The following is a 27,254-nucleotide window of genomic DNA, read 5'->3' as shown; positions in this document are numbered from 1 at the left end:
TGTCAGTGTTCTTATTAGGTATAGTCAACAGCTTTCTTAAAATAGAAAAAAAATTCAATCCAAAACCCAGGGCAGAGAAATTAGGTCTCTAGATTCATTTTGATATGCTCCAAATTATTCCTGAGTACTTTGCAAACAATACTCTTTTCACAATTATGAACAATTATAATTGCAACATTAAAATAAATTGGGTTGAGTAGCAATAGAATTAGTATGTCCTTTCTTGTCTCTTTTGCTACCACATTTCCAAATCTTACATAAATATATAAACATTCATTCTAAGCATGTATATGTGGATCACATTTTGCTGTGGTTACCCAAAATTAAATATCACTTCCCAAACATGTGGAACAGAAGTCCTAAATCCAGCCTATATTTCATTGAGCTGATGACCAGAAGGGATGGTTAGATTATCTAGATTGAACTACTGTACATCCCAGGCCATTACACTTCACCCAGATACCCCTACAATGAGGGGTCAGATTAGAGAAGTCCTGAGGAAACGAAACTATTTTGTGCCACTGACAGAACAGGAGAGAGACCAAGGTGCCACCAATGATTGCAGCCCATGCAATGGCAGGGTATTGATTACGTGAGGTTGCCCAGATGATCTCAACAGGCAAACCACACTCAATGGTGCAGATGAAGGTGAAACCCCCCCAAAGGTCCCTGCCAATCTGATCTGGGGAGAAATTTCTTCCTGGCACCAAATGTGTTATCAGTTTGACCCTGAGCATGTAGAGCTTCCTCCACAGAAGCCTTCCCAAATCACAGTTCTAGGAATTTATCTTAAAGAAGCTTTTAATATGAACATTTAGTACGCAATTGTGTTAAAAAGTACAGCTCTAAAGAACAATTTTCTATATCTAAGCTCCCAAACATTGGAACAATTAAAAATTATAGGGCAGATCCTCAGCTGGTGCAAACAGGCATAGCTTCATTGAAATGACAGTAGATATGGCAATTTACACCAGCCGTGGGGCTGACCTGGGGATTGTTGTTTTTAATGCCAGTTAAAATAAAATTTTACAGATTCTTAAAAATAATGTTTAATAAGAGCCATCAAGTTCCTTCAGCAGTTTTATGCCTATAAACAGATAAAACATAAGGCACATAGTACTTTTTAAATGCTTGTCTAACTTTCTGGAGCAGTCTAGTCTAAGTTCTTGATCTCCTTCAGTCTCGTGCACACTGAGGAAATGGAAGTGCATGCCTTGTAATATTTACCCTAGTGCTGCATATATCAAATATCCTCTATCAGCTCCTCCATGTTTGCACTAGCTTGCAGCACTACAATTAGCTGATAATTAGTTATTTTTGGTACACAGTGTCATCACCAGTCTCAGTTATTGTAACTGGCTGTTAATTGGGCTACCCTTGAAATACTGAAACTGCAGTAGCTATCTGCTTCTCTGTCTAGCATTGACCATCATACACTGGATGCTGGAAGCCTTCCATTCTCAGGCATGAGCCTTCCCTCTTACTTTCTGTAAACCATGCAAACACAAGAACTCCGCTCTTATGCCCGGATTCAGCATACTAATTCGGAAAAGCACTTGAACAAATTCACTTTTACAAAAATGTAAACTGAAGTCAATGGGACTTAAGGCCGTTCTTAAAGAAAAGCAAATGCCTTAGTGCTTCCCTGAATCAGGTTCTTACTTCTGTATTAGTGCCTCACTTCTGGTTGCCACTAAAGTTATGTTTTCTAATTAGGGACTTTTCAGGAATTACAATATTTCACAGCCCTTGGGGGAACAAAACTTTGTTATGACCACACTGTCCAACGGAACTTGAAGTTGGATCTTCAGTTCCACTGTGTATGGGACCTGGAGCAATAGTGCCAGGAGAGCTAGGGTACAGAACTTGTAGGTAGCATTCACATTCCAGTTCTGAGAGGATATCACACAGGACACTTGTTATCTGAAGGAGATTTTAAGAAAGAGACAAACTTCTGGGCAAAGTCTGCTTCATCCAATTTCACACCTCAATTCTTTACCAACTTAGTGAGAATTAAACTTGGCTACTCCTGACTTTTAGCAGGACACAGGGTGCATGTAAAACAGCATCACTGAAGGAGGGATTTATCAATAGGAGACTTTGGCATTAGGCCAGCCCTTTGCCCATGGGCTGACATTCTGTATTGCCATTCTGGAGACCCAGCTTGCTTTCCCAAGCAGCAGGAGATGGAAAAGCTCTAGAGGCAGCATGTTTGGTCCTTGGGAGAAGACAATGCTTCAGGACACTCAGAGACCCTCTAGCTGACTAAGGAGCAGAGCTAAAGGACTCTAAGAGCATCTGGTGAAGTGTCATTTACCAGGATGGCATCAGTGTGACAGGAACCTCGACTGAGCAGAAAAACAAGGGGAAATCCTCAGCTTAAACACCCCCCCCACACACACACACACACACACCCGCTCTCAAAAGCGGCTGTGCAGAACTGCTGAATATAGATTCTCTATACAGGAAGATCTTTTCTAGGTTGGAAAATACAATAAGGTGTAACGTTTACTTAGAGCCACCTGAGGAATATTGACCTCATCCCTGAAGCTGCTGGGACAGTTCTGCAGCCTTGTAAGCAAGCCTCCCCTCCGCACCCTGCCCCCAGCTCTTTTGCAACCACATGAGTATCGTCCAGCAGATCTCTACAGTTCTCCTGGTGTCCAGTTGCACCCAAACTGCTGAGTCTCCTGTTTCTTGTTGCAGCCTTCTGAGATGAAGTGCTCTCCTTACTCAGGCCCAGTCTTGTATTCCTTTAGCAGTGGTGCTAGACTCATGCAGCCTTTGTACTCCCTGTTAGGATTGAGACTGGCTCCTTACATCTACTCTCAACCCTTGGAAACAAAGGTTGAGCCAGCCACAATCCCTCTTTACAGTACTCCACAATGATTTCATAACTTACCTTTGGGGAGGAAACGTTCATGCCTAGTCTAGGCAAAAGAGTGACCTTGTTTTTGTTTAAGACTTTGGGCAAAACTGTTTTAGCCACTTGCATTAGTGAAGTGTACAATAAAGTGTCACAGCACTGCCTCTATTCCTGAGACAGTTAGTGAGCTTTCACAGGTGGAATGACACCTAATCAAATTACAAATATTGTAAAGGTCAGTGTTGCATAAGAGCCAGCTGTAATTCTCAGAATATGTTAGGCATTAACATTTCGACACTTTCTGCGACAAAAATAGCAACACGAATTGTTAATGGCACAACTTAAATTCAGGCCCATAAAATTTAATAATTTTGGACACAGCGCTTACCCAATCTATTCTTGTCAGACCCTTAATATTGCAATGTCATCACAGGTCTCCTTGAACTCAACGTCCGAGAAATATACGCTGTGAGAGCTCAGTGCTGCAAATCTGAGAACCTACAAGGAGAGGACATTTTGAATTATTCATGGATAGTTTGCATTCATGGATAGTTTGCATTCAAGGGCAGCCCTTTTCCCATGCAGCTTTTCTGTGCAGCTTTAAGCCATATGAGCAAAGAGAATGAACCAAATCTGGTTTCCAATGAAACCAAATATTGCCAGAGGAGCCTATGCTGACTTAACGTATTGAAAATTAGAGTAAAGGTCAGTTTCTTGGACTTGTTACAATAAAATAGGCAGAAACAGTACTAATGAATCAGTCTAGAGATAACGAGGTTAGTTCAATCAGGGAGGATGAGGCACCCTAGAGAACACCTGTAGCAATTGAGGTGTGAACACCAAGGGAGGAGAAACTGCTTTTGTAGTTGGCTAGCCATTCAGTCTTTGTTTAATCCTGAGCTGATGGTGTCAAATTTGCAAATGACCACCACAGTACAAATAAGTTACTGTCACGTTAACACCACCCTATACCAAAAACCCACCAACCATGCCTATCTTCATGCCTCCAGCTTCCATCCCAGACACCACACGATTCACCATCTACAGCCAAGCACTGAGGTACAACCGCATTTGCTCCAGCCCCTCAGACAGAGACCAACACCTACAAGATCTTCACCGAGCATTCTCAAAACTACGATACCCAAACGAGGAAATAAGGAAACAAATCAATAGAGCCAGACGTGTACCCAGAAGCCTCCTGCTGCAAGACAAGCCCAAGAAAGAAACCAAACAGAACTCCACTGGCCATCACCTACAGTCCTCAGCCAAAAACTCTCCAGCACATTAATGATCTACAACCCATCCTGGACAACGATCCCTCGCTTTCACAGGCCTTGGGAGGCAGGCCAGTCCTTACCCACAGACAACCCACCAACCTTAAGCATATTCTCACCAGCAACCACACACCACACCATAGTAACTAACTCAGGAACCAATCCATGCAACAAACCTCGATGCCAACTCTGCCCACATATTTACACAAGTGACACCATCACAGGACCTAACCAGATCAGCCACAACATCACCGGTTCATTCACCTGCACGTCCACCAATGTAATACACGCCATCATGTGCCAGCAATGCCCCTCTGCTATGTACCTCGACCAAACTGGACAATCCCTACGTAAAAGGATAAAACAGACAAGTCAGATATTAGGAATGGCAATATACAAAAACCTGTAGGAGAACACTTCAACCTGCCTGAACACACAATAGCAGATTTAAAGGTTGCAATCCTGCAGCAAAAAAAAAACTTCAGGACCAGATTTCAAAGAGAAACTGCTGAACTTCAGTTCATTTGCAAATTTGACACCAACAGTTCAGGATTAAACGAAGACTGAATGGCTAGCCATTCACAAAAGCAGTTTCTCCTCCCTTGTGTTCACACCTCAACTGTGAGAAGAGGGCCTCATTCTCCCTGATTGAACTAACCTCGTTATCTCTAGACTGATTCTTGCCTTTATACCTGCCTCTGGAAATTTCCACTACATGCGTCTGACGAAGTGGGTATTCACCCACGAAAGCTTATGCTCCAATACATCTGTTAGTCTATTAGGTGCCACAGGACTCTGTTGCTCTGCAAGAATAGGCTCCAGCAAGGTGCTCTGCGGGTTTAAGATCCTGCCCATTCACCTCAGCTTGCAGGTTCAGGACCTTAGAAAGAAAACCCCACTAAACTGCAGTCTGTATGTGTGAAGTGTAGCATTCATTGGGCCATAACTCAGTGAAAACCAGTGAAAACCAATTTTCCACCACAACTTGCAAAGACACATCTGCCACAGGAAGGACTTATCAAATGTTACCATTCAACCTTTAGCAGCTTGGGTTACAGAGCTGTTAAAAAAAAAATGCAAGAAAATTTATATACTGGCAACAGTGCATGTTAATTTTCTTCTGCTATTCAGAAATACAGCACTGTTTCTGCTCAAAATCTCCCATAAATTCATCTTGAGGCACAAACCACACTGGGAAAAATCTCAGCCCACTAGGTAAAACCTTTGGAAATTCTTAAGCAGATGAAGACAAGGGGTTAGAACAAATAGGGCACTTTAACTAGAGGTCTTGCTGCTGCTCCCTCTGAAATATTATTTTGCCATAATTTAGTCTTAGTAACCCATGTTGGCTGTTGTAAAATGGACTTGTATGCCATTACTTATGCTATTTTTCTATGCTTAGGAAAGCTGTTCTCTATGTATATGCCTTGAAATCTGTTAATCAAATGTGTCCAGAACAAATCACATACTTAGAAATACAATATCACTTTACTCCATATAGCAAAAAGACTAACCATATCAACTTTGTAGTCTGATGTAAGGAAGATATAATTGAAGTCTGTTCCCTAACTTAATTAAAGTAAAAGTTACTAGTGGAAAACCTATTGCAAAAAGAAATCTATCAGCTTGGGTGTACAAAGATGTAATTTGCTTTCTGACAGACCACTGGCATATTGGAGGCAATCAAATGCAACAATTTCAAAAGGCTATTACAGACTCAGTTGAAAAAGGATTGAGAAATAGATTTTTGATTTACATTTTCCAGGGCTTATTAAAAATAAAATACAACCAGAAACTATTATTTTTCTCTGTCACTTGAAAGTATTCTTGGGGTCACAAATAATCTGAGCTGATCCTTTTCCTTGTCTTTGTCGATAAATGCAACTTAGAATGCATTTAAACTAATGCAACTAAACTAATTAGGGAATAATAGACACTTTCTTTTATGAATTTCATTGAATGTACAGTCCCAGCTGCATAATTTTCACATTAGCTCCATATTTGCTGTTGCTGCAATGGGCTGGAGTTGAAAAACCCTAACATTGGCATCCTTTTAAGGAATTTCATTTAGTTAGAATCAAACTCTCTCCGCCACCTCAAATGACCTTACATCACAATGTCTTTTTCCTGCTGCAAAAGACAGCCACAGCCTTTACTGCTGTATCAAGGTTAGTGCTTTGTAAAAGTGGAGACAATTTTTCATTACTCTTTTCGAATTGTGGTGGGAATAATCAGTCTGCCATGCGCATTTGACTCAGCTGAGCTAGCAGTTCAGTGCCATCCCCACAGTAGATTTTTCTCTCAGCACACACCTGTCAACTACATTTCTTCATTCATTTGTACTATGTTGCACAACTGTGTTTATGTCCGGGCACTCTGTGTAAGTCTAAGAAGCGGTCTCATTCCACTCAGCTGCTGGTGTTGGCCCTGAGGACTGGGGTATTTTTCAAGATATCATTCACTGCCCAACCCTTCAAGATGCTGGGGGTTTCCAAGCCAACCTCCGATGACATCAGCCCTGCTGGGCTTTTCTAAATATAGACCTGCCTCTTGGTTCAGTATTCTGTATGCTCTCACTTTTGTACTTTGGGCTGAGTGTTGTCTGACCCAATGTTCAATATAGTCCTTTGAAGTTCATAACGCTTTCTAGGGCACACAACAACACAAACTTTATATTTAATACAATGGACTCCAAGTATACTTAAACTTAATTCAAGAAGGTTGTTTGGCCAAATTAAAGGCATTTGCCATATATGTCCCAATCCGTTTGATTCCTACTGTGTTTTGGGAACAGGACTTTGTTCATTCTTTGTAAATAAACAGGACTGCATCAAAGGACACTTGACCCCATCATTTTTTTCCTACCCATGGAAACAAACCACAAGGCCCCAAATTTTGGCCATTGCTTGGATCAAAAAAAGGGGTAATCGTACAATCTTGCACCTGTCAGGGCAAAAGGTGCTGAGCATCTGCAGCTCCCACTGACTTCAGAAGAAGTTGTGGGTGCTAAGCAACTCTGAAATCAAGTTACTTTTATTCAAGTGTCAACATCTGGATTTCAGCTAACTTTAAGCAACTACATTTTGAAATTGTGCTCCATGTTTTTAAATTGAATGTACAACTTGAGAATCCACTCAAGGATCTTTTGGTTACATGAACCTAATGAATGTTAGCACAAACAATTCAGATCATAACCCTGGCTGACCCACAGGAGTAATCTTTAAAACAAGGACAAGTGCTCTTAAAGTATCCCCCCACACCCAGAATATATTTGGTACCCATGGGATTTCCACTACATCATCTCTTTCCACGTTTTATTGCAAGAGAAGTTAGACTTCAAAATTAATATAGAGTCCATGTGGTTTTGAATATAATATATGAGGTTATTGATGGCTCTGGGTTTTAATTTTCATGCTCATGTCTTTTCCTTAGGATTTCCACTTATGATTCTAGGCCTAGATTTATAAAGATGCTTAGACATTGCTTCACTCAACATTGCATGGCTGAAGGCCAGGATTTTTAAAGGTATTGGGAATATAAAAGTCTAAGGCATTTCAGACTTGAAGTGGCTAGGTCACTTTTGAAAGTGGGACTTAGCCTCTGGAAGTCACTTAGCCCCAGATCCTCTAAAGTATCTAGGAACGCAACTCCTATTCATTTCAGTGGGAATTAGGTGCCTAAATACCTTTGAAGATATGGGCCTTAGTCTTTATAACAGTGAGTGGGAAAATGCCTCTAAAAATGTGGGCCCTAGTGCTTAGCAACCTTATCTGTCATGTAATGCTCAGTTGTAAATCTGAATACAATATAAAATTCTGTCAGCGGACCTATGTTCAGCTCACTGAAGACAATATTAGACCAGCATCTATCTAATGGTCCATTAAAATCTTAAACTCAGTGTGACAGTAATTCCATATTCTGGGGATTGATTTCCCCTATTCTGACATAAGTTTTGGAGTGTGTTCCTCCTAAACAACGTGACTGGAAAAATACTGTAATATGAAGGCAGCAAGAGCTAATGCATTGAGAGCATATTTTTCATAGATTTTTTTTTTTTTTTTTTTTAAGGCCAAAAGATTTTTATCATCTAGTCTGCTCTCTTGTATAACAAATCAGAGAATCTCATTGAGTAATTTCTGTTTGCACTATAGCATATGTATACACATTGCAGAGGATGTTACAGCTTCAGGATAACCTTAAGTGGGTGCCCTCAACCTGGAGAGACTGCCACCTCTTTCTCACATGTGCTCCACTGAGCAATGTTTTAAGACTGCACAGTCCCTTGACCTACACTGTGATATCCCCAGAAATCCCATCTGCCCAACAGCCAGCATCTGTAATTTGCTTCCTCTTCCAGCAGTTACAAGTTATCACACAGCTCTTTCCAAGAGAGCTCACTTATCCTTAAGGTAAAAGCATTACAGAGAAAACCCAATAAAAACAAACAGATTTAAACACACACTAAACATATCAGGAGTCACCCAGTAGTCTTATGGGGGCTCTACTAGGCCATAGTCTTTCCAACCCTTCCACATGGGTCAATGACCCCTTTGGACAGAAGGTCCTGTCCATTTGCTGGATCAGAGCAAGGACTGTCCATTTAAATCCAGCCTTCCAACACTGGTAAAAGTGATCCAGGAGATCATATTTGTTACTAGCTTGGTGAAATCTAAATTATAGAACATACCACCAGTTTGGGGGTGTCCGTCCTTGTTTGACAGTCTGCCCTAAGATATTCACGGCAAGTCTCTCCAGGGGGTGGTACCTCAAGAGTTGATCACCCCCCCACTGTTTCGGATCCCTGGAGAAACTGTGGTAATCCTCCCCCCTGGAGTTTCTTACCATCCCTGGCCCACAGTAATACATCAGATTAATATAGTATAGTCCCAATAAATATTGCATGAGGGAATTCTAGGAAATGAGCCAATTCTATTCTGCTTTCATGGGCAAATCCCTTCTGGCCAAGCTTCACTCACTCAGCACAGAAACCCAGGTAGGAGAAGGGTGGGAAAGGTGGCTGTGTGTCACTTTCCTACTTCTGCAATGCTGGAGAAGTCTGGGGGCTGAAACACCCCTGGTGTAATTTAGCGCAGCCACAAAGATGTTCTAAACTATGCTAGCTAGAATGCTTCCCCAGGGATTGTTCCACTGGTTGGGAATTGCCAGAATCATTTGTGCTTCAGCTCTGCCCTCTTGCCTGCACCACACCCCATTGTATCCTTCCCCTTGACAGATATACCCCTTTTAGTCACAAGCTTTACAATTCCTGGGATTCCTCCCTACATCAGAGAAATGCCTGGCTGCCCTCTCTGGCAGGTTCAGCAGCACAAAGCAGTGTCAGTGTCTGACCCTGAATGACTGGTTTGTTATTACTGCATCATGTGAACAGAATACCTCAGGCAATCAGAGCCAAAGAAGGGGTCTGATGCATTGTGAAATGCTTTTATTTAAGAAGAGCTGAAGCCCAGACTCCCTGAATGCAAGTGCTAACCTGAGTAACTTGTATCTACAGCTACTTCATTAGTGCCCACAGACTGCTGGAAGTACAAGAACTAAGATATGCTCCTGCTATTCAATTGCAGGCTCAGTTTGCTCCTGCAAAAGAAAAGTTGCTGTAACTAATAGATAGCCCCTTTGATTTTTTCATAGATAGATAGATAGATAGAAAAATGCATCTGACTAAACTGAATATTGGATCAGGGGTTTTTTGTGGGGGGTTTTAAGCTACAATATAGGAAAGTGACCTAGAAAGTAATGTAAAACATTTTGCTAACCTTACTTAGCAAAAAGGTAACAAGCCACCTGAAAGTAATTCAGAAAGCCAGCAAACAGTTATCTGCCTGCTTTTCAATATAATTTTATACTTTTACATTCTCTCCACTTCTGTATATGCTGCAACCAATTTGTCTTGGGTTAAGTCAGATTTTCTAGTGTTTCTATTAAAGATCATAACAAGAGAACATCAAGAAGAATTGGAGGACTATGTAGAATCCTTAAAGGCTGAAATTCTTATAAGATTTCACAACCTTTTTTGTTAGTTTTGATTTTAAAAGGAAAAGCAGATTAAACTTAATTTTGAAACTTAGCTAATTACCTAAGAAATACAAAGTAATGGTATAATACATGTATATACTATTCATATAATTAAGACTTCAGTGAAGCGGTCTAGATCACTTAAGTGTTCTTTGCTTTCCTCCCTGACACTTTAAAACACATTGATCCTCCAGAGATATACAGAGACAAGGGGCAGTCTGAAGTCTGTGGTTTGTACCTTGGAGACCTGAAACGTCTTTTCCATCTCTAATTTCTCTGACATCCAGAAAACCCTGCAAGTATTGCTGCTGAATTGACCAACTGCAAAATAATTAACCATGTTGGCATTTAGACTGTCATCATTAGACTTCACAGACAGGCGCTTAATAAAAAGAGAATGAGGCTGTGATGTCACCATTATTAAGGAGGCCAAGCTCTGAGTTCCAAAGCAGACAGCTCTCTTGATTTAAGTAGGCCATGTCACTGAAAAAAAAAAAATAGTTTGAATAAGTGGATTGTGGAAATAAAAAAAAAGTAAATTAACTACGTAATAGTAATATGTAAATTAAAAATGTTAATGCATGGAAATAGTTGGTTCTAATGATCCATTAAGTTCCTCAGGTGGACCAGTATGACTATTTTGCATGGAACTTATCTTCTGTGGGGAAAAAAACACTGCAGAGAACCCTTCCCTGTTTCAGAGTAGCAGCCGTGTTAGTCTGTATCCGCAAAAAGAACAGGAGTACTTGTGGCACCTTAAAGACTAACAAATTTATTAGAGCATAAGCTTTCGTGGGCTACAGCCCACTTCTTCGGATGCATATAGAGTGAAACATATATTGAGGAGATATATATACACACACATACAGAGAGCATGAACAGGTGGGAGTTGTCTTACCAACTCTGAGAGGCCAATTAAGTAAGAGAAAAAAAACTTTTGAAGTGATAATCAAGATAGCTCAGTACAGACAGTTTGATAAGAAGCAAGTGTGAGAATACTTACAAGGGGAGATAGATTCAATGTTTGTAATGGCTCAGCCATTCCCAGTCCTTATTCAATCCTGAGTTGATTGTGTCTAGTTTGCATATCAATTCCCTGTTTCTACACCTATACACGCTATAAAATTCCATATTTTGTAGTTCGAGTGTCAGGAGGACTGGGGGAGTCTCAGCATTGTCAGAGGCCTCAAAGGAGGTGAGGCAAAGACAACTGCACTTCTTCCTATGAACTTGGGGTTACTACTTTATGGTGCATCTGTTGTGGTGTTCATTGCAGCTGTACAATCGCTTTTCTTCTGCTCGGATCTCCTGCTCCTCCACTGTATAAAATATATCCTCTACCATCCTGCCACTTTTACCCACAGCACACACTAGATTCAACACATGGCTCCACAGCCTTTGATAGAAAAGCCGGGATGAGGCAATTTGGGTGCTGGTGAAGTCATTCTACTGTTCCATTAGGTCACAGATTGGAGAGGATTGCTGACATGTCTTGAGTGACCATAGATTGGGGGAAGTGGGAGCGGGGAGGGAGGGAGGCAAGGCAAGAAACAAAGAATGCCATGAAAGCTTAGCAGTGAGTCTGACCGTCTCAGTGGCTGGCACCCAACTGAGCCTTCAGCATCCATACAGCTTACGCACGCACCCATATTTTCGAAGAACAAGCATCTTCCGCTATGAAAACTCACCTCTCTGACCACCCAAGTCCACCCCAGTGTGCTCAAAGGTGGCACCTTGACAGCAGTTTGTGTCATTTTGGTCATAGATTTTTCAGCAATGATTATGTGGAAGATTGCTTTTGAAAAAATTGGAGACAGACGTTTTGATTTAAAAAACCTCTGGTTTTCTCTTTTATTTCCACCTAAAAGTCTGTCTATTCCACCAGGATATTTCCTAATTTCTCTCCACTCTTTTTAATGCAGTAGAAAAATCCTTCTGGCTGCCCATTTTAATTAGCATAATTCCCCCCACTTTTTTTTTTTTGAATACACTATATTTTTCAATCATTTCTGGAATGTACTGACTCTGCACCAAAACCAATGGCCCACATTTGAGTTCACTAAGCCCCCGGTGCTCCTGCACAAGCATTAAATGAATCTCAGGAATTACAATTACTGTACACTATCTCTAAAGGGCTATTGAGATTTATTCCCATGTTCTCCAGGATTCTGCTGTGAGCAATTGGGAGAAAGATCATGTGGCTGATTTGTTGCTAATACGCACTTTCCTCTACTAAAATTGTTTTCACTCCATTTAATCATCTAGTATTCTCTCTCTGCATCTGTCTCTCTGGTACCTAGGTGGCATCCATCTCAGACCATAGAGTTTGTAAATTTATAAATCTTACTATTTTGATTTGATGGAGTATTGGCATAAGGAAAAAGACAGGTTCCTTTCCCTAAAGAATAATCACTATTCCAGTAGTTCATTTCTATTTGATCTATGCACAGCAATTAATATTTTAAAAAGCCCCAAAGTGACTTAGGAGCTGGGTCTTAGATTGTGAAAATTTCACCCAAACATCATTTCCTTTAAAGTTCCTCAAACCAATATAGTTCTGATAGTTAAGTCAAGGGACAGGTTATATTCAATGCTACAGTCCTCAGGAGGTCTTAGTTTGTAATATCTAGAGAAGCAGTTCATGTATAGTCGGAGTTTCTCATGCAGGGAGGAATACTGGACTGACTTGAAGGTTACCCATCTGTGAAAGCCAAGAAACATAGCAGCTATTGAAAAAAAAATATGTAGAGGTGCGATCCTTGCCTTCAACTGACGATCTTTACACCTAATGACTAGGGAAATGGTGTGTTCTATTAAATGGCACTGGATTTAGGGCAAGATCCTCAGCTGTTGCAAATTGTCCTGGTGCCATTGAAACCACTGAAAATACTCTGATTTGCACCTGCTGAAGAAAAAGTACTTGTAGTTTTTCTAAGAGGCTACAATATGCCAGATGCTCATGGGCTAGCAAAGCTACAAAATTTGGATGGCATATTGACGGAGTGACAGCAAACTGGATGTACTGATTTATAACCCAGTCTTTCTACTCTGATTTTCCAAACTATATAGAAACATCAACCACTAATGAGGTTTTGGAGAGCTAGTTAGGAGTGCAGAACTATGCGAGCACCTCAAGCTATCTGTCCAGTAGATTTTATGACCAGAATAGTCATCACTGAGTAAAGTTCATCCTGCCACAAAGGTGTCCTGGCATGTTACCTCAAGATCAAAATTCCTCAGAGACCGAAGTCTTGTTAGAGGACCAATGCATACCTAACACCAGATGGCCCAGCTACCCATGTTTGGAACACAGAACCATAAAATTTAATCCTAGAAGCAAAGACTCAGGGACACTACTTGAGTCACAGGACAAGGCTGTAATGCTGAAAATCCAGAAAGAGACCTAATTTCATCTGCTGAGAGAACTCTGGTGGGAGTCCAGAATATTTTGCCTGTAGCAGAATTGTTGGAGAGCAGTAAGGCAGTAACTTGCAGAGAATGAAGTTCATGAAATACTGAGTCCCAAATAAGGGCTGAAGGAAATGATTTTATTACTGTGGTGTATTCTGGGATATTTCTGGCCAAAAATAAGGTAGATGGCTTGATGAGCAGTAGCAGTGGAATTGGAGAAGCATTTCTTTTTCACTCCCGGCCACCCCAACTCTCATTTATTTTATTATTAACATTGGGAAAGGAAAGGGTGTGGGAAATATCCTGAATGTACAAGGTTGACATTGGATGTAGGTAGTTGCTGGACTACTAGTAAGCCAAAAAACCCACACGAGAAGGAACAGATCAGCTGCCTGGACCACTGGAGGGGGAGAGGATGGATGCCTGAAAGTTTTGGGAGAGAAGGCATAGAAGTGCTTCAAAAGAAGCTTAAAGGTTTGGGTGGGGGTTGGAATCATTGTGGGGAGAATAATTCTGAAAGGCTAATCTTGGACCAGGCCTACTGAGGCCTAAATCTTTTCTGGCTTTGCTAGACATTGAGTTTCAATGTAAAGGGTCTGCACAGCCCTACTCTTGATGCCTACATTTCAACGTTTTCTAAAACTACTGTTGTCATACTGAGTTAGAGGAAACACTCCTACGTGTATTTGGTATATGGTTTTATTAGGCAGAAGCTCTATACCTAAGGGAAGGATAATCAACGACACTAATGTACATCATCTTTGCTAGCTTAGCAAATGCTGATTTAAAAGAACTGGGTCTTAACAGCAACCCAGAATTTTTCTAAGATCTGAGATAAACTGGGAACATTTCTTAGGAATGTTACGTGTGCCTTGGTTTCCCTGTCCAATTTATTATTTTTGCCTGACAAAATGCATAGAGTTAAACTAAAGGATGCTGTAAAGAGGGGCATTAAGAAACCTGAAAGGATAAAACTAACAGATAAGACAGCCACTTCAGTACTTGTTTCAGAGAAGAACCTACCTGACACCATCCAAATTGAGATATTTTTCTCTTCCCAAGGCTAGAGCTGAGATTAAAAGACGGGGGGGTGGGGAGGGCGGGCGCAGGGGAACTCATCTGGAAGCTGACAGAAGGACACAGGGTCCCACACCAAGACAGATACAGATCTGCAGCCAACTAGCTGTAACTTGGTGCCCAGACAGAAGAGCAGACACCCAGGCAAAATCTTGTCTAGCCAGGGGCTTGAGGGGAATGCCAAGCATAGGTAAGACTATATGCACAGAGGTTGTGTTATATTTGAATCTACTTCTCTAAGCTCTGTGTACTGTTTGTGCAAAATAAACCATACTTGGTTTTGGAAAAATTGCTTCTGTGTCACAGCATATACTACTGACCGCAGACTCCTGAAGAAGAATTCTGGCAGAGTCCAAACCCAGTTGGACCTAAGTAATGTCATTCGCAGTTAGTGAGGAGTAACTCAAAGACCCAGTTGGAGAGGAGGATTGCAGGATCCCACCCCAAAGACTTGTCACTGGAAAGGGGAGCACTCAAGGGTCTGGAAGAGAGTCTCAGAAGGGGAAGCCCACCCAGAGACTGTAACACTAACTTTATGCACCTTCTGGTAATTGGAACACTATGGAGCATCTGTAGCAGAGCCATCCTGACGTCCCCAAGTAATTGTACATCAGTGATCAGTCCCTTTGAAATGCTAGATCGAAAAAAACAGGCAATGTCAAAGTAATATTCCCTCCAAATACTTATTTAAAAAACACTATTGTAGGATACTGTAATTGCCCAAAACACTGCCACTTTTCACCTTTACTGCAAAATACTGTTGTACATTTTTATAAAGGCTTATTCGACTGTTGTCACAATTCACCCCTCTACTTCGGTGCCAGTCTTAGTCAGTGTTGTCTACTTCTTCCCCTCCTCCTTTCTATTGAGACTATGATTTATGTCTTCAGTCAAACTAGTGAGTACCTGCACAAATTGGATGGCATTTCTGCTATTATTAAGCTGTACGCTCCTGTACCCACAGACACCATCCTATATTCTGATGTATTCAATATTCACTGCACCTGCAACTATTAGTGCCATTGCTTTCAATGTCACTCTATATAGCAATGAGTTAGTTTACACTGATTTGCTACTTGCTTTATATGTTTATTCTGTCTACTCTAACTTACTCAAGGCAGTAAGAGGCAAGTTTTAAAACTACTCCCCCAACACCTTGGTTTTCTGGGTCTTCTTTTAACTTGGCTGCTATATGATTTTTCTCTCATTTGGTTTTTATCATTCTTATATGTCTAACTTCATTTTTCTGCTAATTATGAAACCTATGACCTGACTTTTCCTATTTGTACACTTTGTTTCACTAATTTCCCATTTATTGATTTACTGCCTCAGACCTCCTTTATAATAACCTCAGTGAGGTCATTCATATAGTTTGCCTTATTTTTTATCTACCTCATCATTCAGATACCATCTGTTCCCTACATATACTGGAGAGGAACATATTTCTAATTTGCTTCAATGAGCTCTGTTTTATTCACTGCACTCACCATGTATGTCAGTCTAAACTAATTTACTCGAGTGAAGTCACGCATATTCTCTCCACTCACATTTCACCAGTGATGTACTATACAGAGGCTTCACTTTTCTGAGGTCACCTGAACTCTTTTCAATCTTCATTTACCCTACCAAGTGCCATAGGAATGGCACACAATTCTTCTGTCATTATCTGATCCCCAAAAGACCACTTGGTAAATGTAGGTATCATGAACCCATTCTTCATGTAAATATCACCAAAGTAAAAGGATAATTCTAATATAAGCTAATTATACACACACATACACACTACAGATGAATAGATATACAGGATATGAAATACTAGTGTTAAAATGCTGTTAGTAATAGTAAGGGTTTATATGTTCAGAAAAGAGCCTTTTGGCCAAAGCTTAGTAAACAAGTTCTGATTTGGTTTGTATATGGCACCTGGGCCATATGGCATTCTGAAAAATATGATGGTTATTTTGTTTGAAGAAATCCGATTGTTTGAAATGCGTGTGCGCACACATGCACATACACTTCTTTCTCAGTGAATGTCAGAGAGGGAACACAGTGGTGGTGTGTGGTAGTCTGAAGCTTTTCATCTGCATGCACTTTCAAGCCTGCATTATTCTTGAGTGACAGCCACAAGCTGCAAGGTCATCCCAAATGAATAACCAGCCCCTCCTCCCCAACTTCTACCAACACCACCTGCCATCATGAATTTAATTTTTGCCACATTTTAAATATAATCTTGTTCTTTAAGATTCAATATATCTTTTCAAATTGTGAATGTAATATTGCCATTCATGATATTCCTAAAAATCTAAACAAAAACATAGGTACCAAACATGTCCATTAAATAGGCATACAATAAGGACCATGTTTTGCTGCCTGAAAGACTTTTGAATCCCAACTGAGCCCAAACAATTAAATTCATGGGTTGCATATTATCCTGTAATTAAAGATACTGGCACCTCTCACTCCACAGAATATATTATAATAATGCAAATACTCACTTATTTTAAATATATTTCTCATTCTATAGTATTAAACATATTCCTTGTTATGTCAGGCATTTTACTAGACATATGAGCATATTAATCATGTTACAGGTTTATGAATTAAGCAATACGAGTTCCACTTCTGGCTCTGACACAAAGGTCTAATGTGACTTTATGGAAGACACTTCATCTCCATGTGTCTCTATCACCCCACTATAAAATAGAGGTAGTAATACTTGCCCTGTATAATAGAGGATTCATGGGGTTTTATTTGTTAATATTTGTAAAGAGCTTTGAGAATCTTCAATAGAATGCGTTATAAAGTATTAGTATTTTTTTAAATAAATTCTATAGCATCTATCACCATAGCAAACAGGTGCTTTAATTACAGAGATTAAGAGACAAACAAGAACCTAAAACACAACCAAAAGGTAAACCAAATAGATGTTCTGGACATCATGTTCTGCAGTTCATTTGGATACCAACAGATTTCCCTTAGGAACAAATTCCAAAAGTAGAGGCAGTTGAAATTTATTTACATTCCAGAACCTAACTAATATTGTTTAGTCGGTCTTAGCTGCAATGGTGAGGTACAGTGAGGTAGAACTGGTTAAAAAAAATGCAGAAAAATAATTTGTGAACATTCGGTCCAAGTTTTCTTTTTGCATTGTTAAACATCAAAATACAAAAAATTAGATGAAATTTTGAAGATCACTGACAATATACTGAACTGCACCTAGAAGTGAACACAAGCCAGTGCATGGACTACTGCACAGGTTAAAAGTTTTAGCGGGCCCATTTGCTCAAGAAGTAAAAAAACATTGTATACAAGAATTTTGGGGTATTCGGAATTGTGCATTATGCATTATGGATATACAATGCAAACAAAATTTCTTCATTCTTTAGAAGTTACAGAAGAGGGCTAACTCATTGTATTGTTACCTGGAAATGTCCTTGGCATGATGGGATGACAGAATTCTTGCAGAAGGATTTTAAAATTCAAGGTGAGTGGAGTCTTCAAATGGACTGACACAAGATAGTATAAATCTTCCATTAAAACATCCCAAGAGCCCAAGAACTTCAGACATATTGTGTTTGTCTAAATGACATACAGAAAATCACTGACTCATCTAAACATTCAAAATCTAGTCCCACAGAGAAAACTTATGAACAGAAAGTACACTACAGATGCTATCCAGATTCTAAAGAGCAGCTGCTGAGCCACACATGGTAAGGACTGCTGTGTTAGAAAATGTACAGTATGGTAGATACCAGGAGTGCAGATGCATTACAGTGCCCCCATATATGGATACTAGGGATCATTCCAAATTCTATAATATTCCAGATGTAATCATAACACCTGGATATATATATATATTTTTTTAAACTGGCAAGCAAATTCAAGCACATTTCGAGCATAGTCACCACAGGAAATATTTCCATTAAAGACAACCTCACTCATCACCACTTTATTCCAACACACACACACACACACACACACACACACACACACACACGTACTGAAACTACTTAAATACTATGCAGACAAATCTCAGGAAATTAAATTAAAGTTTCACAGTGAATAAATGTACCAAATCAGGAAGAGAAAGGAAGAAGGCACAAAAGATCCCACTTTAATAATGATTTCTTAAAAGATCAAGCCTTTCAGATATCAGAAATATCTAAATGAATGAACTATGCAGATTGGTACTATAACAAAAAAAAAACCCACCACCACCCACCCACCCACACTTAAAATACCGAAGAGGAAGGAAGAAGGATCTTGAATTCTAAACCCAGATGGCTGGAAACAAGGCTTTTATGTTCCATATTTTGACAAATCCTACTATTGGTTGAAGCTTTAGTTTTGTACACTGGAAAAGTCAGACATTTTGGCACTTGACAGATGTACCCAGACACTGTTAATGTACATATGGTACTATCAAAAGCAACAATTGTAAAATTGTATAGCAAATGGTTACCAATTTATCAATCACATTTAGATGGTAAGACCCAAACCATGAAAAAAATAGCACTCCTGAGGCTAGATTCGCTACAGGGTCTGCGCTGACAGAGACCTAAACCAAATTTGGCTTAATGCAGAATATGCTACAAATAATCCATTCAAACCAAATGGGATATTTGTATTGTTTTAACACTGATTATTAATAGAAATATGTTTAAGAACATGATGAGTGAGTCAAAGAGCTACAACACCTCCATTTACACTGTAGATTACAGGTGTCTATAGTAGACAGTTGCCAACCTCTTCTAAAAATCACTTATTTTAAGATTATTCTTTTTGCAGGGATGAAGGGGAGGATTCTCCAATGTCCTTCACTTTATCAAATATTAAAGAGGGAATTATTTCGTAACCTAGCTGTGTTTTCTGCTGCATCCTAACTGCACACATATGTGCATGCAAACTACAGTATCAGTCATATCAAACATGCACAGATCAGTTTGTACATGGATGTACAAACAGTAGTTACAGTATATAGATTTAAAGACATCTCCCAAATGAACTGCTCAGTTGAACACAAGTTTGGTTTCCTGCGAACTAAAAGGTTGAGTCTGCCCCATTATTCAGATGAGTTCCTTTAATAAAAGCACTGTAATGTTACAGTTTAAGGAAGTGGGTTGTAGCCCACGAAAGCTTATGCTCTAATAAATTTGTTAGTCTCTAAGGTGCCACAAGTACTCCTGTTAGTTTAAAAATTGCATGTATGAATTTCTATAAGAGAACATTCTTAAATTTAATTTACCCCAGGACCAGATTCCAGTACTCTTAGGCTATACAATGCCATAGTTCTCTTGGGCCTGGTCTACATTGGAGGGGGGGGGGGGGGGGTCGATCTAAGATATGCAACTTCAGCTATGAGAATAGCGTAGCTGAAGTTGACGCATCTTAGATAGACTTAGAATCACTTACTTTGTGTCCTGGCGGCGTGGGATCGACAGCCGCCGCTCCCCCGTCGACTTTGCTTCCGCCTCTCGCCCAGCTGGAGTTCAGCAGTCGACGGGAGAGCGATCGGGGATCAATTTATCGCGTCTACACTACACGCGATAAATCGATCTGATAGATCGATCGCTACCTGCCAATCTGGCGGGTAGTGTAGGCGTACCCTTGGTCTCAGTAAGGCTGCATGAAGAGCAAGGTACCATGCTCACTGGGTAAGGGCATTAGACATGGCCTGAGACCATTACCTGAGCAACCCCACTTTGACATCATTGGTGTTGCATAGATTTAGCAGAGACCAATTTGGCCCATTGACTTTTTGCATTGGGGCAGATTTCCCCCCCATTCATTTTATACAAGGGAATTTGTATTCTCGCGGTTAAATATATAAAAGGAAGGAAGTTCAAATCTCTTAGTAATATGCAAACACAAATCTCTTGATTGGATCCTTTTTCCCTGAGCCTCGTGTCATAGAAATATATGGCTGAAATCCCATTTGCAAAATGAAGTGGTAAGTAACTCAGTTTTTAGCATAAAAGTAATTCAATTATATGGCTCATCACCTTAATTGTAGAATTTTTCATCACCACCAATTTCAAGATTTGAAATCCAACATTATTAGTCTTTAGTGCATTTAATCTTTATCACACTACTTTCCTAGACTTAATAACCTGAAGTTAAAAGTGGGAAAGTATTGGCTAATTAAGACATTAGTGGTCATGTTTACTATTTTTAGAAGTAGAAGAACTAAAAAGTTATATGAAGCTTTTACAAATCAAATGCATAGATGTATAATGATCCTACCCTTAATTGTAAGTATGTATTAAATTGGAATTTTAAAGAGAACACTCTGTTTAGACATCATCCAAACTGTGTCCTGGCATACCTCCCATTTCACTTTGATAGGATTGCATGGGGTGTAAATTAGGTAAGGAGAAGACTTCCTGAGTTGTGCAAGCAGAATGTAGCCCAGTGGGCCAAAGCATGCATTCCTCCTTTCCTGATTTGGTGCAAGAAAGGAAAGAGTGGTGGGGAAGGAAAAATTTGACTAATACTGGCACTGAGCTCTAAGTACACTATTTGGAGCAGCTCCAGGGCTGTTCTAACATAATGCCAATTCGTAACGGCCTTTTATGGGCCAGGATGACCGCAAAGAATAGCTGGAGTGTAATGCTCTCTGCTTATGCAACCTCAGCCCTCTACTCCCCTTGTCCACTCCTGTCACATCCTGTATAATGGGTAGTCCTGTTATACCAATCTCTATGATAAGATTTGGCTTGTTTATGCCTACCAGACAAATAGGCCCAGTGTGGATTTTAAGAACTAATGTCTGACTAAGCCACAGCTCACAGCTAGTGGTGGTACAGAGCGACGCCACCAACCCCCAGATGTTTGTGCTGACTCAGACTAAATACCACATGACTTCAGCCATGTGACCATCCCGGCTCCAACCTCTAACGGAAGCATTTCAAGTTTCTGCAGATTGTGTCTGGCATTCAGATAGCAGAAACATTTCAAGAACGTTTGTTCTTACAGTTATGCACAGAAGCAAACTTCAACTTCAATAGTTCCTTACACTGCTGTAAATCCAGTGTAAGAAAAACTTTGAAATAAGCTTTGCTGATGTGAAAAAAATGCATACGAAGGGCTTCACATTAACCAAAATTCCTCCAACTTGTAGAAAGCTAATTAGTATTTTTTTTAAACTGCTGAGTCAAAAATTGCTGTATTTGAGTAAATGAGACTCAAACTTCTGTAACATTTGTTGCATTAATGGTACAAACCACTACTAAAATTTGACAAATATGATCAAATACTTTAGGCTGGGATTTTCCAAAAGAGTCTAAAGTTGTTAGGTGCCAAAGGCCCCTGGTCTCCTTTGAAAATCCCAGCTCTCATTTAATAGCTACAAAGGTACGAAGGAAGCCAAATTTGAAGTTTCTAGCTTCAGATGTTTTTCCAGTTATCCAAGTGTAGAATGTCATCCAGCCCTACTGTGTGGTTGAGTAGGGTCACGCTATGAACAGTATTCTTTTCTCCAGACAGTGTAATACAAGGGCACATATTGCTGCTTCAGAAAGATACCAATTTTTTTTTAATTTAAGGAGGACAGTATACAACAAAAGAGGCCCATTCCTACAAACTCTCTGGAAGTGGAAATACCATAAAAATAAATGGCAGTTTTCCAATGTATTCCTTCAGCTTTGTTCTTCATGTTCTTCCTTTGGTAAACCGCAGTGACTGGAATAGGAAAGATGAGGCACTGAGGACAATACAGGCATGTTCACTTTGTATGTCTGACAAGACCAGTGAGTGATGCTTTACTGTATACTGTCACCAAGTGACAAAGGGTAGAAGCAAGAGTTAACATCAAAGAACAAGAGAGGCAGCATGATCCAGAGGATAGGGGATTGAATTGGGAATTAAGATACTCTAATTCTATTCCTGGTTCTGCCACTGACCTGCTGTGTGACTTTGTGCAAGTCATTTTACCTCTGTGTCCTCTCCCATCTTTTATCTGCTGTGTGTGTTTATACGGCGATCTTAAGGGCAAGAATTCCCTCAATGTATGTTTGTAAGTTACATATACAATGGGCTCCAGATCTTAGCTGGGACCTCCAGACACCACTGTAAAAGAAAAAACAAAACACTACCCCAGCTCACATCCTGTATAAAGTTAGAACAGTCTTTAGATTTATCTTTTAAGCTCTGTGTTCATATAAATTTCTGCTCAGACATTAAATTTCACAGCTACAAAATAGAATATATGAGCCATGGCCTCTTTCTGTGCTACAATGTAGCATATTAGCTTTGAATATAAAGTTGTGAAACAAATTTATTTATTCTTTGCACACTAATAAGCTGCCTCTCCCCATGGGATTTGCTTTTTAGTGTATTCATAAATTGCAGTTCTTTTGTGCTTTAGTTTATCTCCCTTTAAGATAATTCATGAGGGCTTGCATGCTTGTGCAGCATGATCATAGATGTTTAGAGAGCTATTCATCATTTCATTCTGACTGGTCCAGCATCATTGATTGTTTTGTGAAGCAGAACAGTTCTAAGGGAGGTCCATACACTTTCCAAAATAAATAAATCAAACTTTCCAACACAGCAAGACCTTTACTTAATGTTGCCAAACAGACAGATCAGACAACCACGTATAGTCAGATTTCAAAACTCAAACACTGCACCAAAATCATTAGGGATTAGTGTATAAAAAATGTGGGTAGTTGTGATTAGCTATTTTTAGAGCTAAGATTCATTGTGATCACATAAGAGTTGTGTGGTCAGAAGTGGAGCTGATGAGTTAGTGTGCATGTGCCCCAAAGTGGGATTTTCAAAAGAGCAGAGCAGTTTTACATGCTTGGTCTCTATTTTGCCATCAAGATTCCAGCTTCTCTGGTAGTCACTGCAGAATAACCAATGATCTCCTTGGCCACATTCCTCCATTTGCAACAGACAGGGCTAACAGATAACTATCCTTCTCCTTTGATAAACTGAATGAAAAGTGTATGAATCATTTCCCCCAAAGTATTTTTGCTATTTTACCAAGGACAAACTGCAACAAAGGATCCCATCCAAATCTGCACTCTAAGATCAAGCATTGCCATATAATGGTAAGAACACAAACTATTATCGTTGCTGAATAACTGAATCGGCAAATAGGTGACATGGTTAAGATGGGATGACATTTGCTAGGGGTGTCTTACACTGACCCACATCTGACACTCCACCTCAGGCAGCAAGGCTAGCAAGAGCAGAAACCTTGGGCTCTGGCAGCATAAAACAGCTAGAAACATACCCTAAATTGTCAGCAAGGGACCACCCCTAATCTAAGGGAATCCCTAAGGTGGTCTAGAGCTAGCTTAAAGGCTACCTACCTCTCCTCATCCCCTCCAAAGAGGTGGTATGTCAAGGCAGGCTACAAGTGAAATAGGCAATCCTCTGTTGGCATAACAGAGCAACCCTTAGACTGCTCTATGTTATGTTTGGGGATAAATCAGCTCCTGGCCAGCCTGAGCATCAGGATAGATGAAACCTTATTTAAAGTCACAATGGACTGTAGATCCTTCCCACAAGTGATTTTCAGCCAGATGTAGCTCAGTTTTGGCCCATAAACCTAAATACAGAACTGTCAAATGCACTACTGTGTTGCTCATCTATACAGCCACACTCAGTCATTGTGGTTGATGTGGCCATTTGATGTGGGAACCAGGTCAGATAGCCCTAAATACTGGCTGATGCCATAGGGTGAAAAGAGCAGAGAGGTACAAGTTTAGGGCAAACCATGATCCCTAGCCAATTATATTTTCAAAAAGAAAGTGCAGTGTGCTCGTATGTGGTCATAACATAATATAGTATATCAGGGCATTACCACCTAGACTACCTCAGTTTCAATGCTTGAGCCATTTTATTTAATAGGTGCCAGCTGCCCTCAGGATGTCAACACCTGCTTCTAGGGTGCCAGACTTAGAGGAGGTCAAGATATTGACACCAATGACTAAGCAATATATTCTTGTTCTTCAGGGACACGTCTGGTGATGTGCACATCACTTAGAGATCGGGACTATAATGGAGAAGTTGATGGGGTGAACGCCGTGAAAATTCCATGGCTACATATGTTCTCCTGATGCACCTGGTTAGGTGAATCTTTTTAGATATACATGCATGCATGCATCCTGGTCTGATAACCCCAGACTTTGCTTATGAAGGCCACATGGTTAGTATACATTTTACCTGTGTTACACGTTTCTGTATGGTGCCTATGTATTCTTACTGATCCTGGATTATTCAAATTACTTTAAAGAAATTTCCTATACCCATTTGTACCCAAGTCTATAAATGAAATGTCACAGTTATAGAAGTTTGTTAGACTCTGCTCAAGTAGAGATTAGGGAATTCAAATAACTCTACATGAGTGGATGCAGCAAATTTTTACACATGTAAATCAGTATAATGTATGCAGCTTATTTAACCGATACTGGATCATAAATTGAAATAAATTAGAAAAATTGAAAAATCACAAGTAAAGCACCAGCCCTTGCTGAATGCCTAAGGATAAGGATATTTATGATAATATCTTCCTTAATCAGCTAGAGAACTGCTATTGAGTGCATTAGGCACTTCCTCACCTCAGGGCTTCGCATGCTGCTAACACAACACTCCCAACCCAAGTTGGTCTAGAGAACATGAGACTGACTGTACTTAAGCCCAAATCTCTGTGGGACAGAACAGTCCAAATACCAAGGCCCATCTTCTTTCTTCCCTTTTAACTAGTTAACTGGCCTTTTCTAGCTTGCTTAGAAGTGAGGCAGGAAAAAAGACCGAACAGGCACTTGTTCAGCAATATGGTTTCTCTCAGGTTGGCAGCTCAGACTCTGTTTTTCTCCCAGCTGTTTGTTTGATGGATGGATGGTGTCCCAGTACAAGTGGACAGAGAAACTGCTGAGGTGACAGTAGCATGCCCTTAACTCACATTTGGTTGATGAACCAGAAGAACCTGCAGAGCAGAGTGAATAAGACTGACTGGGAAAAACAAACAACAAAAAACAAACAAAACCAGAGCTCTATTCTGGTCTCACTTATAGCAATGACATTCCACTGCTGTAAAACTGGTGTAGGTAGGAGCAGAATCAGGCCCATGGTCTTATGATTTTATCTTTTTCCATTATGTTTAGTATTTGAGAGACTGAGCTTTGTTATATGGAATCTATTATCCTCTCCTTCTGCGGGCACAGTTCCCAATAATGTCAGAAGTTACTGTACATCTGCTTATTGAGTGGAGAGCAGACTCCCCCGTGGCAGGAGGCTGGGAGGATGGACTTCCCTGAAGTAAAGAAAACAAAACCATACAGCAAAATGCTTGAAATTTTAAAACACCTGTAGGTTAGGATTACACAGCACTGGTCCTCCAGAAAAGTAACAGGACTACATTATACACAACATTGGTACTTGAAGTAGCCAGCAGTGGCTCAATGCATTTGGGAAAAATGAGAGCGCCCCTTGGTTATATTATAAATAAGACAAGCACAAACATGAGCCTGACTTGCTGACTTACTATTTCCGGTGTTGCTTATTCAGAGCTTTTAAAAAGACCATTCAGTAGAGTAAGAAGATCTGACACCATATATGGACAGTAACCAGCTCCAACCACATTCTTATAGGGCTGCCAAATTCTGCCCTAAACTACATCAGTGTTATGCCAATGAAGTCAATGGGATTGCCTGGCTGTAAATGGGGTAAAAATAAGCCCAGTGAAGCAGACTCAGCTACAGTAAATGGGCATAGCACCATTGAAGTCAGTGGAGCTGTATCAATTTACAACAGCTGAGGATCAGGTCTCAGGTTTAGGCAGGCCTTAAGTTTTATAGAAGAGCAGCAGATATCTTATTAGCTGCATCTTTCAGAGCATTCTACTTCCTCCCCATATGGCAGAACTACTGGGCTTCCTCTTAAAAGATGCTATATGTTGTGATCAGCAGGCAGATTATCCAAACTCAGTGAGTACTACACTATCCAGCATATTGCAGGAAGGAATCCAAGTTCCAGCCACTTCCTACCCTCTGCACAGGAAGTGAGGTAGCACAGACAGCACAGGCACGTAAAGAAGCACCTTACACCCTCTTATTCCTCTGCAGGAATGCATAACGGGCCACAGTCCAACCCAATATTTTCTTCTGTTATTGAGGAAGCAACACACCCGCACATCTTCATATAACAGAAGGAGTCCATGCTGGGGATTTAACACTTCATTTCAAAGGGCTGTCATTTGAACTGGTCCACATTTTTCTCAGAAAAGGTTTACCAAATATTGACCTATTGTGGAAATCAAGGTTCCCCCCCCACATGGAATAACTTGATTTTCTCTCATTTTTAATTTCCCCCCAAAACCAAACACTTATCACCAAAATCAAAACATTTATTCAATAGGTTATTGAACTGCTTTTTTTTTGCTTACTGAAAAATGCGATGCAGTAAGTGAACATTTGACAATGATTTTAATGAAAAAAATTTGAATCTTGTGAAATGGAAATAGCTGAAGTTTCAGAAAAAAACTGAACAGTTCCAGTTGTCATTTAATGCCCCAATCTTGCAGTCTGATGTGCATGTAGGAGGTGCATGATTTCAGATGTAAGATCCTCCCACCCATTCCAATT

Source organism: Emys orbicularis, chromosome 9 (genome assembly GCF_028017835.1).
Source record: "Emys orbicularis isolate rEmyOrb1 chromosome 9, rEmyOrb1.hap1, whole genome shotgun sequence".
Lineage (NCBI taxonomy): Eukaryota > Metazoa > Chordata > Testudines > Emydidae > Emys > Emys orbicularis.
The sequence above is the reverse complement of the archived record's forward strand: the minus strand, read 5'-3'. Positions refer to the sequence as shown.